The following is an 11,711-nucleotide window of genomic DNA, read 5'->3' on the forward strand; positions in this document are numbered from 1 at the left end:
CCACCAAAAGTGGCCGTTGGGAGGCTGTCTGTCGCATGGCGCACCGGACACTGTCCGGTGCGCCAGCCACGTCAGCAGGCCGTTGGGTTCTAACTGTTGGAGCTCTGACTGGTGGGGCCTCTAGGCTGTCCGGTGGTGCACCGGGCAGGTCCTGTAGACTGTCCGGTGCCCCTTCTGCGCGTGCTCTGACTCTGTCGCGCACTGTAGCGCATTTAATGCGGTTGCAGTCGACCGTTGGCGCGAGGTAGCCATTGCTCCGCTGGCACACCGGACAGTCCGGTGTGACACCGGACACTGTCCAGTGCTTCACCGGACAGTCCGGTGAATTATAGCGGAGCGGCCTCCCATTTACCCGAAGGTAGCGAGTTCAGCATCAAGTTCCCTGGTGCACCGGACACTGTCCGGTGGCACGCCGGATAGTCCGGTGCGCCAGACCAGGGTGCCTTTGGGATGTCTTTAGCTCTCTTTATTTGAACCCATCTTTGGTCTTTTTATTGGTTTGTTGTGAACCTTTGGCACCTGTAGAACTCATAATCTAGAGCAAAACTAGTTAGTCCAATTATTTGTGTTGGACAATTCAACCACCAAAATCAATTTAGGAAAAGGTGTAAGCCTAATTCCCTTTCAGTCGCGACCCCCCAGATCGACGTGGAAACATTCGCGACTTGGGCCACAACCTTCGTCGTCAAGGCTGTGGCCATCATCAGAGCAACCGGAGAGGTAGTAATCACATGCGGTCATGAAGTCTCGCATGGCACTGGGATCACGGAGCCCGGAGAAATCCCAACCGGAGTCGGGACCGTCCTCTTCCTCAGAACCCGGGGGCCCGTAGGTTGAGACGGCCATCAGTCGGTCCCAAGATGACCACATATGGCACCTCGGAAGGTTAGGATATGCCTTTATGAAAGCGCTCACCGAAGCGGGGTCGCTTGGTGGATCGAAGCTGAATCTAAAAGGCACATGGTGGAAAACGGACGGTACCTCTTGATCGATGGACGGTGGTGAAGTCGCATCGGGGGCGGAATGCACCGTCATCTCAGGTACGAGGTTAACGCCCAGCAAGTCCTTCGCGAGAGTGCTGGCGTCATCAGTCCGCTCGGGGTTGGCATGTCGCGGAGAAACTGAAAGGGAAATGTGCCCTTGGGCCATTTCTAAGTATTTTGGTGATTGAGTGCCAACTCAAGTGCTTAAATGTGAATTTATGCAATGGATGAATAAAGTGCAAATCAAGAGCAAAGGTATGTTTCTAAGTCTTAGTACATTGGTTTTGTGTACTAATATACTTGTCTAAGTATTGGAAACAGGAAGAAAAAGAAAAAGAAAGAGGTGGCTGTATACAGCCAAGGGGCTGTTTCGGTCTGGGGCACCGGACTGTCCGGTGGTGCACCGGACAGTGTCCGGTGCGCCAGGCTGCCTTGGCCGAACAGGCCGCTCTCGGGAATTCGCCGACGGCGTACGGCTAAAATTCACCGGACTGTCCGGTGTGCACCGGACTGTCCGGTGAGCCAACGGTCGGCCAGGGCCAACGGTCGGCCGCGGATTCTGTGCGCGACACGTGGCCAAGCCAACGGTCGGAAGGGGGCACCGGACTGTCCGGTGTGCACCGGACATGTCCGGTGCGCCAACGTCTCCCAGATCAGCAACGGTCGACTGCGGTGTTTAAGGAAGGAAATCGGGCACCGGACAGTGTCCGGTGTGCACCGGACTGTCCGGTGCGCCCGACGACAGAAGGCAAGATCAGCCTTCCAGATTTGCTCTCAACGGCTCCTAGCTGCCTTGGGGCTATAAAAGGGACCCCTAGGCGCATGGAGGAGACACCCAAGCAACGTTTGAGCATTCTTGATCATCCACACTAAGTTTTTGCGCATCCGTTTGTGATTCTAAGTGATTCGAGCTCCGTTCTTGTGAGAAACTGTGAGATAGTCTTTGAGCTCGATTCTTGGCCGTGTGTGTGCGCATTTCGCTGTGGATTTGTGTGTGTTGCTTCCCTCCCTTACTCCGTGTTTCTTTGTGAATCTTAAGTGTAAGGGCGAGAGACTCCAATTTGTGGAGATTCCTCGCGAGTGGGATAAAAATAAGCAAGGCATAACACCGTGGTATTCAAGTGGGTCTTTGGACCGCTTGAGAGGGGTTGATTGCAACCCTCGTCCGTTGGGACGCCACAACGTGGAGTAGGCAAGTTTTGTACTTGGCCGAACCACGGGATAAATCACTGTGTCTCCTCTGTGTTGAATTCTCTGTGATAGTCGTATTGTGCAAGATCTCCTCTTTAGCCACTTGGCAATTATTGTGCTAACCCTTAACAAGTTTTTGTGGCTATAAGTTAAGTTTTTACAGGATCACCTATTCACCCCCCCTCTAGGTGCTCTCAATTGGTATCGGAGCCGTTCTCTTCACAAAGGGACTTACCGCCCGAAGAGATGGATCTTAAGGGGAAGGGAATCGTGATCAACGACAAAGAGAAGGAATCCTTCGTCAACGAGCCGAAGGACGACAAGCCTACCGACTACGGCTCGGGGCATAGACGGAAGGAAGGGAAGAAGAAGAAGACAAGGCGCATCAAGGAGATCATCTACTACGACGATAGTGATGAGTCTACTTCTTCCCAAAAGGATGATGACAACGACTACAAAAAGACGGTCAATTCGAACTTTTCATTTGATTATTCTCGTATTCAACATAGTTCGAATTCGCATTTGCTTTTCATTCCTCTTGGCAAACCTCCACACTTCGATGGGGAGGACTACGGATTTTGGAGTCACAAAATGCGTAGTCACTTATTCTCTCTCCATCCAAGCATATGGGAGATTGTGGAGAATGGAATGAAATTTGATAGCTCGGATAGTCCTATGCTTATAAATGAACAAATTCATAGAAATGCACAAGCTACTACTGTTCTCTTAGCATCTTTGTGCAGGGAAGAGTACAATAAGGTGAGCGGCTTGGACAATGCCAAGCAGATATGGGACACCCTCAAGATCTCTCACGAGGGGAACGACATCACCATGCTCACCAAGATGGAGTTGGTGGAGGGCGAGCTTGGACGATTCGCCATGATAAGGGGAGAAGAGCCAACTCAAACTTACAACCGGCTCAAGACCCTTATCAACAAAAAAAGGAGCTACGGAAGCACGCGTTGGACGGACCACGACGTCGTCCGCCTAATGCTCAGGTCCTTTACCGTTCTTGATCCCCATCTCGTGAACAATATTCGTGAGAATCCTAGGTACACGATGATGACGCCCGAGGAAGTACTTGGAAAATTCGTGAGCGGGCGGATGATGATCAAGGAGGCAAGATACGTCGACGACGCGTTGAACGGTCCACTCCACGAGCCTCAACCCATTGCTCTAAAGGCAACAAGGAGCAAGGAGTCGCTACCTAGCAAGGTGGCGCAAGTTGAGGCGGCCGGGCTCAATGATGAAGAGATGGCTCTCATCATCAAGAGATTCAAGACGACGCTAAAAGGTCGAAAGGGACAGCCAAGCAAGGTCAAGACCAAGGGAAAGCGATCATGCTTCAAATGCGGTAAGCTTGGTCATTTTATTGCTAACTGTCCCGAAAATGATAGTGACCAGGAGCAAGGGAAAAATGGGAAGAGAGAGAACAAGAAGGTTTACAAGAAGGCCAAAGGCGAAGCACACCTTGGAAAAGAGTGGGATTCGGATTGCTCTTCGGCCGACTCCGACGACGAAGGACTCGCCGCCACTGCCTTCAACAAATCGGCTCTCTTCCCCAACGAGCATCACACTTGCCTCATGGCAAGGGAAAAGAAGGTAATCACTCGTAATGCTAATACTTATGATTCTTCTAGTGATGATGAATCTAGTGAAGATGAAATTGATTACTCTAGTTTATTCAAGGGATTGGATAGAACTAAGATAGCTAAGATTAATGAGTTGATTGATGCCTTAAATGAAAAGGATAGAATCTTAGAGAAACAAGAAGACCTTTTATATGAAGAACATGATAAATTTGTTAGTGCTCAAAATTCACTTGCTCTAGAAGTTAAAAGAAATGGAATACTTTCTTGTGAACTTTCTACTTGTAATGAAACCATTTCTTCTTTAAAAGGTGAAATTAATGTTTTAACTGCTAAACTAGAAGTAGCAAGTAACTCGTGTGTTGAAAATATTACAATTTGCACTAGGTGTAAGGATTTTGATGTTAATGCTTGTAGTGAACACTTAGTTTCAATTTCAAAACTAAATGATGAGGTGGCTAGTCTTAATGCTCAACTTAAGACTAGCAAGAGTGAAGTTGATAAAATAAAATTTGCAAGGGATGCCTACACGGTTGGTAGACACCCCTCAATTAAGGATGGTCTTGGCTTCAAGAGAGAGGCCAAGAACTTAACAAGCCATAAGGCTCCCATCTTCGTCAAGGAGAAAGGGAAGGCCCCTATGGCTAGTAGTGCTAAAAGGAACCATGCTTTCTTGTACCATGATAGGAGACATGCTAGAAATGCTTATAATGATTTTGATTCACATGTTTATGATTCTCATGCCATGTTTGCTTCTAGTTCTTCCTATAAGCATGATAGAGATATGTGTAAGAGAAATGTTGTGCATATGCCTAGGAAAAATTTTGCTCATATTCCTAGAAAAATTGTGAACAAACCTTCCACCATTTATTATGCTTGCAATGCTCCCTTTGCTATTTGTAGAAAGGGTAAGAAGGTAATTGCTAGAAAGTTAGGGGCAAAATGCAAGGGAGACAAAACTTGCATTTGGGTCCCTAAGGAAATTTGCACTAACCTTGTAGGACCCAACAAGAGTTGGGTACCTAAGTCCCAAGCCTAAATTTGCCTTGCAGGTTTATGCATCCGGGGGATCAAGCTGGATTATCGACAGCGGATGCACAAACCATATGACGGGGGAGAAGAAGATGTTCACTTCCTACGTCAATAATAAGGATTCCCAGGATTCAATTATATTCGGTGATGGGAATCAAGGCAAGGTAAAAGGGTTAGGTAAAATTGCAATTTCTAGTGAGCATTCTATCTCTAATGTATTTTTAGTAGAGAGTCTTGGATATAATTTGCTATCTGTTAGTCAATTATGTCATATGGGATATAACTGTCTATTTACAAATGTAGATGTGTCTGTCTTTAGAAGAAGCGATGGTTCATTAGCTTTTAAGGGTGTATTAGACGGCAAACTTTATTTAGTTGATTTTGCAAAAGAAGAGGCCGGTCTAGATGCATGCTTAATAGCTAAGACTAGCATGGGCTGGCTGTGGCATCGCCGCTTAGCACATGTGGGGATGAAGAACCTTCACAAGCTTCTAAAGGGAGAACACGTGATAGGTTTGACTAACGTGCATTTCGAAAAAGATAGACCTTGTGCAGCTTGTCAAGCAGGTAAACAAGTGGGAGGAGCGCATCACAGCAAGAATGTGATGACCACTTCAAGACCCCTGGAGCTGCTACATATGGACCTCTTCGGACCTGTCGCCTATCTGAGCATAGGAGGGAGTAAGTATGGTTTAGTTATTGTTGATGACTTTTCCCGCTTCACTTGGGTATTCTTTTTGCAGGATAAGTCTGAAACCCAAGGGACCCTCAAGCGCTTCCTCAGGAGAGCTCAAAATGAGTTTGAGCTCAAGGTGAAGAAGATAAGGAGCGACAACGGGTCCGAATTCAAGAACCTTCAAGTGGAGGAATTTCTTGAGGAGGAAGGGATCAAGCACGAGTTCTCCGCTCCCTACACACCACAGCAAAATGGTGTGGTAGAGAGGAAGAACAGGACGCTAATCGATATGGCGAGGACAATGCTTGGAGAATTCAAGACCCCCAAGTGTTTCTGGTCGGAAGCCGTGAACACGGCTTGCCACGCCATCAACAGGGTCTACCTTCATCGCCTCCTCAAGAAAACTTCGTATGAGCTACTAACCGGTAACAAACCCAATGTATCTTACTTTCGTGTTTTTGGGAGCAAGTGCTACATTCTAGTGAAGAAAGGTAGAAATTCTAAGTTTGCTCCCAAAGCTGTAGAAGGGTTTTTATTAGGTTATGACTCAAATACAAAGGCGTATAGAGTCTTCAACAAATCATCAGGTTTGGTTGAAGTCTCTAGCGACGTTGTATTTGATGAGACTAATGGCTCTCCAAGAGAGCAAGTTGTTGATTGTGATGATGTAGATGAAGAAGATGTTCCGACGGCCGCCATACGAACCATGGCGATTGGAGAAGTACGGCCACAGGAACAAGATGAACGAGATCAACCTTCTTCCTCGACCATGGTGCATCCCCCAACCGAAGATGACGAACAGGTACCTCAAGTGGAGGCGCTTGATCAAGGGGGAGCACAAGATGATCAAGTGATGGAGGAAGAAGCGCAACCGGCACCTCCAACCCAAGTTCGAGCGATGATTCAAAGGGATCATCCCGTCGATCAAATTCTGGGTGACATTAGCAAGGGAGTAACTACTCGATCTCGATTAGCTAGCTTTTGTTAGCATTACTCCTTTGTCTCTTCTATTGAGCCTTTCAGGGTAGAGGAGGCCTTGCTAGATCCGGATTGGGTCTTGGCCATGCAGGAGGAGCTCAACAACTTCAAGCGCAATGAAGTTTGGACACTGGTGCCTCGTCCGAAGTAAAATGTTGTGGGAACCAAGTGGGTGTTCCGCAACAAACAGGACGAGCACGGGGTGGTGACAAGGAACAAGGCTCGACTTGTGGCAAAAGGTTATGCCCAAGTCGCAGGTTTGGACTTTGAGGAAACTTTTGCTCCTGTGGCTAGGCTAGAGTCAATTTGTATCTTGCTAGCATATGCCGCTCACCATTCTTTCAGGTCGTACCAAATGGATGTGAAGAGCGCTTTCCTCAACGGGCCAATCAAGGAGGAGGTGTACGTGGAGCAACCCCCTGGCTTCGAGGACGAACGGTACCCCGACCATGTGTGTAAGCTCTCTAAGGCGCTCTATGGACTTAAGCAAGCCCCAAGAGCATGGTATGAATGCCTTAGAGACTTTTTAATTGCTAATGCTTTCAAGGTTGGGAAAGCCGATCCAACTCTTTTTACAAAGACATGTGATGGTGATTTGTTTGTGTGCCAAATTTATGTCGATGACATAATATTTGGTTCTACTAACCAAAAGTCTTGTGAAGAGTTTAGCAGGGTGATGACGCAGAAATTCGAGATGTCGATGATGGGCGAGTTGAACTACTTCCTTGGGTTCCAAGTGAAGCAACTCAAGGACGGCACCTTCATCTCCCAAACAAAGTACACGCAAGATCTGCTAAAGCGGTTTGGGATGAAGGACGCCAAGCCCGCAAAGACTCCGATGGGGACCGACGGACACACCGACCTCAACAAAGGAGGTAAGTCCGTTGATCAAAAAGCATACCGGTCAATGATAGGTTCTTTGCTTTACTTATGTGCTAGTAGACCGGATATTATGCTTAGCGTATGCATGTGTGCTAGATTTCAATCCGATCCTAAGGAGTGTCACTTAGTGGCGGTAAAGCGAATTCTTAGATATTTAGTTGCTACGCCTTGCTTCGGGCTCTGGTATCCAAAGGGGTCTACCTTTGACTTAGTTGGATACTCAGATTCCGACTATGCTGGATGTAAGGTCGATAGGAAGAGTACATCAGGGACGTGCCAATTCTTAGGAAGGTCCCTGGTGTCGTGGAACTCTAAGAAACAAACCTCCGTTGCCCTATCCACCGCTGAGGCCGAGTATGTTGCCGCAGGACAGTGTTGCGCGCAACTACTTTGGATGAGGCAAACCCTCCGGGACTTTGGCTACAATCTGAGCAAAGTCCCACTCCTATGTGATAATGAGAGTGCTATCCGCATGGCGGAAAATCCTGTTGAACACAGCCGCACAAAGCACATTGACATCCGGCATCACTTTCTGAGAGACCACCAGCAAAAGGGAGATATCGAAGTGTTTCATGTTAGCACCGAGAACCAGCTAGCCGATATCTTTACCAAGCCTCTAGATGAGAAGACCTTTTGCAGGTTGCGTAGTGAGCTAAATGTCTTAGATTCGCGGAACTTGGATTGAATTGTAGCATACATGTATTTATGTTGTTGATCATGTTCCTTTTTGCATTTTGTTGTTTATTATGGTGCTCAAGTTGTACAAACACTCCCTGGACCTCACAAGTCCGTTGCAAAGTGATGCACATGTTTAGGGGGAGATGTGTTACAACTTGACCCTTTGAGACTAACCATGTGCTTGAGTTGATGATTTAGTCTCGGAGGAGGATTGAAAGGGAAAAGGTGGACTTGGACCATGAAAGACTTCCACTGCACTCCGATGAGAGGGTAACTTATTCCAAGTTCATCTCATGAAATCTTATTGCCATTTGCTCTTAATTGAAGACTTTGGTGAGGCAATGGGGTTAAAGGGCCAAGATTGATCCCGTTTTGGTGCTTGATGCCAAAGGGGGAGAAAATAAAGGCCAAAGTGATAAATGGATCAGCTACCACTTGAGAGATTTTGAAGATAGTAGAATAGAGTTTTTGAAATTAGTAGAATAGAGTTTTTGTTTTGTCAAACACTTTTATTGTCTCTTATTGTCTCTCTTGTCAGAAGTTGGCTTCTTGTAGGGAGAAGTGTTGATTATGGGAAATAGGGGGAGTTTTTGATCAATCTCTTTTGGAATGACTCTCTTTATGCTTCAACATGTGTGTTTGACTTAGAGATAGAGATTTGAGTTTAATTTGCAAAAACAAACCAAGTTTTTGATCAATCTCTTTTGGAATGACTCTCTTTATGCTTCAACATGTGTGTTTGACTTAGAGATAGAGATTTGAGTTTAATTTGCAAAAACAAACCAAGTGGTGGCAAAGGATGATCCATATATGCCAAAATTGAGTCAAAATCAATTTGAGTTTTATTTGAAGTGATTTTGCACTTGTTCTAGTTGCTTTATGTTGTGTTGGCATAAATCACCAAAAAGGGGGAGATTGAAAGGGAAATGTGCCCTTGGGCCATTTCTAAGTATTTTGGTGATTGAGTGCCAACTCAAGTGCTTAAATGTGAATTTATGCAATGGATGAATAAAGTGCAAATCAAGAGCAAAGGTATGTTTCTAAGTCTTAGTACATTGGTTTTGTGTACTAATATACTTGTCTAAGTATTGGAAACAGGAAGAAAAAGAAAAAGAAAGAGGTGGCTGTATACAGCCAAGGGGCTGTTTCGGTCTGGGGCACCGGACTGTCCGGTGGTGCACCGGACAGTGTCCGGTGTGCCAGGCTGCCTTGGCCGAACAGGCCGCTCTCGGGAATTCGCCGACGGCGTACGGCTAAAATTCACCGGACTGTCCGGTGTGCACCGGACTGTCCGGTGAGCCAACGGTCGGCCAGGGCCAACGGTCGGCCGCGGATTCTGCGCGCGACACGTGGCCAAGCCAACGGTCGGAAGGGGGCACCGGACTGTCCGGTGTGCACCGGACATGTCCGGTGCGCCAACGTCTCCCAGATCAGCAACGGTCGACTGCGCTGTTTAAGGAAGGAAATCGGGCACCGGACAGTATCCGGTGTGCACCGGACTGTCCGGTGCGCCCGACGACAGAAGGCAAGATCAGCCTTCCAGATTTGCTCTCAACGGCTCCTAGCTGCCTTGGGGCTATAAAAGGGACCCCTAGGCGCATGGAGGAGACACCCAAGCAACCTTTGAGCATTCTTGATCATCCACACTAAGTTTTTGCGCATCCGTTTGTGATTCTAAGTGATTCGAGCTCCGTTCTTGTGAGAAACTGTGAGATAGTCTTTGAGCTCGATTCTTGGCCATGTGTGTGCGCATTTCGCTGTGGATTTGTGTGTGTTGCTTCCCTCCCTTACTCCGTGTTTCTTTGTGAATCTTAAGTGTAAGGGCGAGAGACTCCAATTTGTGGAGATTCCTCGCGAGTGGGATAAAAATAAGCAAGGCATAACACCGTGGTATTCAAGTGGGTCTTTGGACCGCTTGAGAGGGGTTGATTGCAACCCTCGTCCGTTGGGACGCCACAACGTGGAGTAGGCAAGTTTTGTACTTGGCCAAACCACGGGATAAATCACTGTGTCTCCTCTGTGTTGAATTCTCTGTGATAGTCGTATTGTGCAAGATCTCCTCTTTAGCCACTTGGCAATTATTGTGCTAACCCTTAACAAGTTTTTGTGGCTATAAGTTAAGTTTTTACAGGATCACCTATTCACCCCCCTCTAGGTGCTCTCAGAAACGACATCCGTTGTTGTTTCAGGTGCAAGGACAGCACCTGACATGTCCCCCGCTGGGGTGCCGGCATCGTCGACTCGCTCTGGACCGACAGCGGACGAGGTGTCGCCTCCTGCGTGGCCACAGTTGCCCCGTCTCCTCCTCCTGCGGCGAGGAGGGTGGCGGGACAAACCCGGATGCTGCTCTTCCGCCACGGGGGGAAGACGTCGTCGAGTTCGCCGCCGCCGGGCGAGCTGACGACCGTTGTTGTTGCTATTGCGCTGCGGGGGGAGGAGTACCATGTCGTAGCTGCCGTCGAGGGACATGAACTCGAGACTCCCGAAGCGAAGCACCGTCCCGGGCTGAAGAGGTCGCTGAAGACTACCCATCTGGAACTCAACGGAAGGTGTTTGTTAACACGCAGCAGGCCCCTACCTGGCGTGCCAAATGTCGGTGTTTCGGACCCGGGGGGTCTCTGGACCGACCAGTAAATTTGTCGCTGTGTGCCCCTGCCCAGATGAGTTGGCGCAAGATGGAACACAAGGGGGAAATGCGGCTTGTATTATCTCGCACCAGGGGTGTGCTCGTAGTAAGGGTTACAAGCGTCGCGCGCGCGTGCGAGAGAGAGAGCCTGTTCATTAGCTCGTTCCCCCGCGCGACCCCCCCGAAGGAAGGCCCTGGACCTCCCTTTTATAGACGCAAGGAGAGGGTTCAGATGTACAATGGGGGGTGTAGCTTTGTGCTAACGTGTCTGGCAGAGGAGTGCCTGAGCCCTGTGTACATGCCAACGTGGCTGTCGGAGAAGTGCTTGAGCCCTGTGTACGCGATAACGTGGCCGGCAGAGAAGTGCCTGAGCCCTGTAGAAGCACAGTTGTCGATGCTGCTGGGATCCTGCTGACGTCTCCTTGCTTCCGTAGGGGGCTGAGAACCACCGACGTCATGGACGCACGCGGGGAACCATCATTACCTATTACCGGGGCGAGCCAGATGGGACGCCGGTCTTGTTCCCTTGTAGCCTGAGCTAGCTAGGGGTAGGGTAATGATGTATCCCCTGTGGCGCGGTCGGTCCGAGCCCAAGGTCGGGCGAGGCGGATACTTCCCCTGAGGTCGAGGCCGGGGTCGGGCGAGGACGCGATTCCTCCTGAGGCCGAGGCTGAGGCCGAGTCCTAGGGTCGGGCGAGGCGGAGACCTCCTCCCGAGGCCGAGGCCTAAGGTCGGGCGAGGCGGAGTCCTGGGGTTGGGCGAGGCGGAGACCTCCTCCCGAGGCCGAGGCCGGGGTCGGGCGAGGACGCGATTCCCCCCGAGGCCGAGGCTGAGGCCGACCCTAGGGTCGGGCGAGGCGGAGACCTCTTCCCGAGGCCGAGGCCTAAGGTCGGGCGAGGCGGAGCTTCCTATTGCACCCGAGGCTGAACTCGGTTGTTGTCAGTCTCACCCTGGTGGGTGGCAGAGCAGTCGGAGCGGGGCAAGCGGTGCTGTTTTCTTGTCAGGTCGGTCAGTGAAAGGGCGAAGTGACTACGGTCACTTCGACCTTGCCGACTGAGGCACGCGTGTCAGGATAA

This window comes from Zea mays, chromosome 2 (genome assembly GCF_902167145.1).
Source record: "Zea mays cultivar B73 chromosome 2, Zm-B73-REFERENCE-NAM-5.0, whole genome shotgun sequence".
Classification (NCBI taxonomy): Eukaryota; Viridiplantae; Streptophyta; class Magnoliopsida; order Poales; family Poaceae; genus Zea; species Zea mays.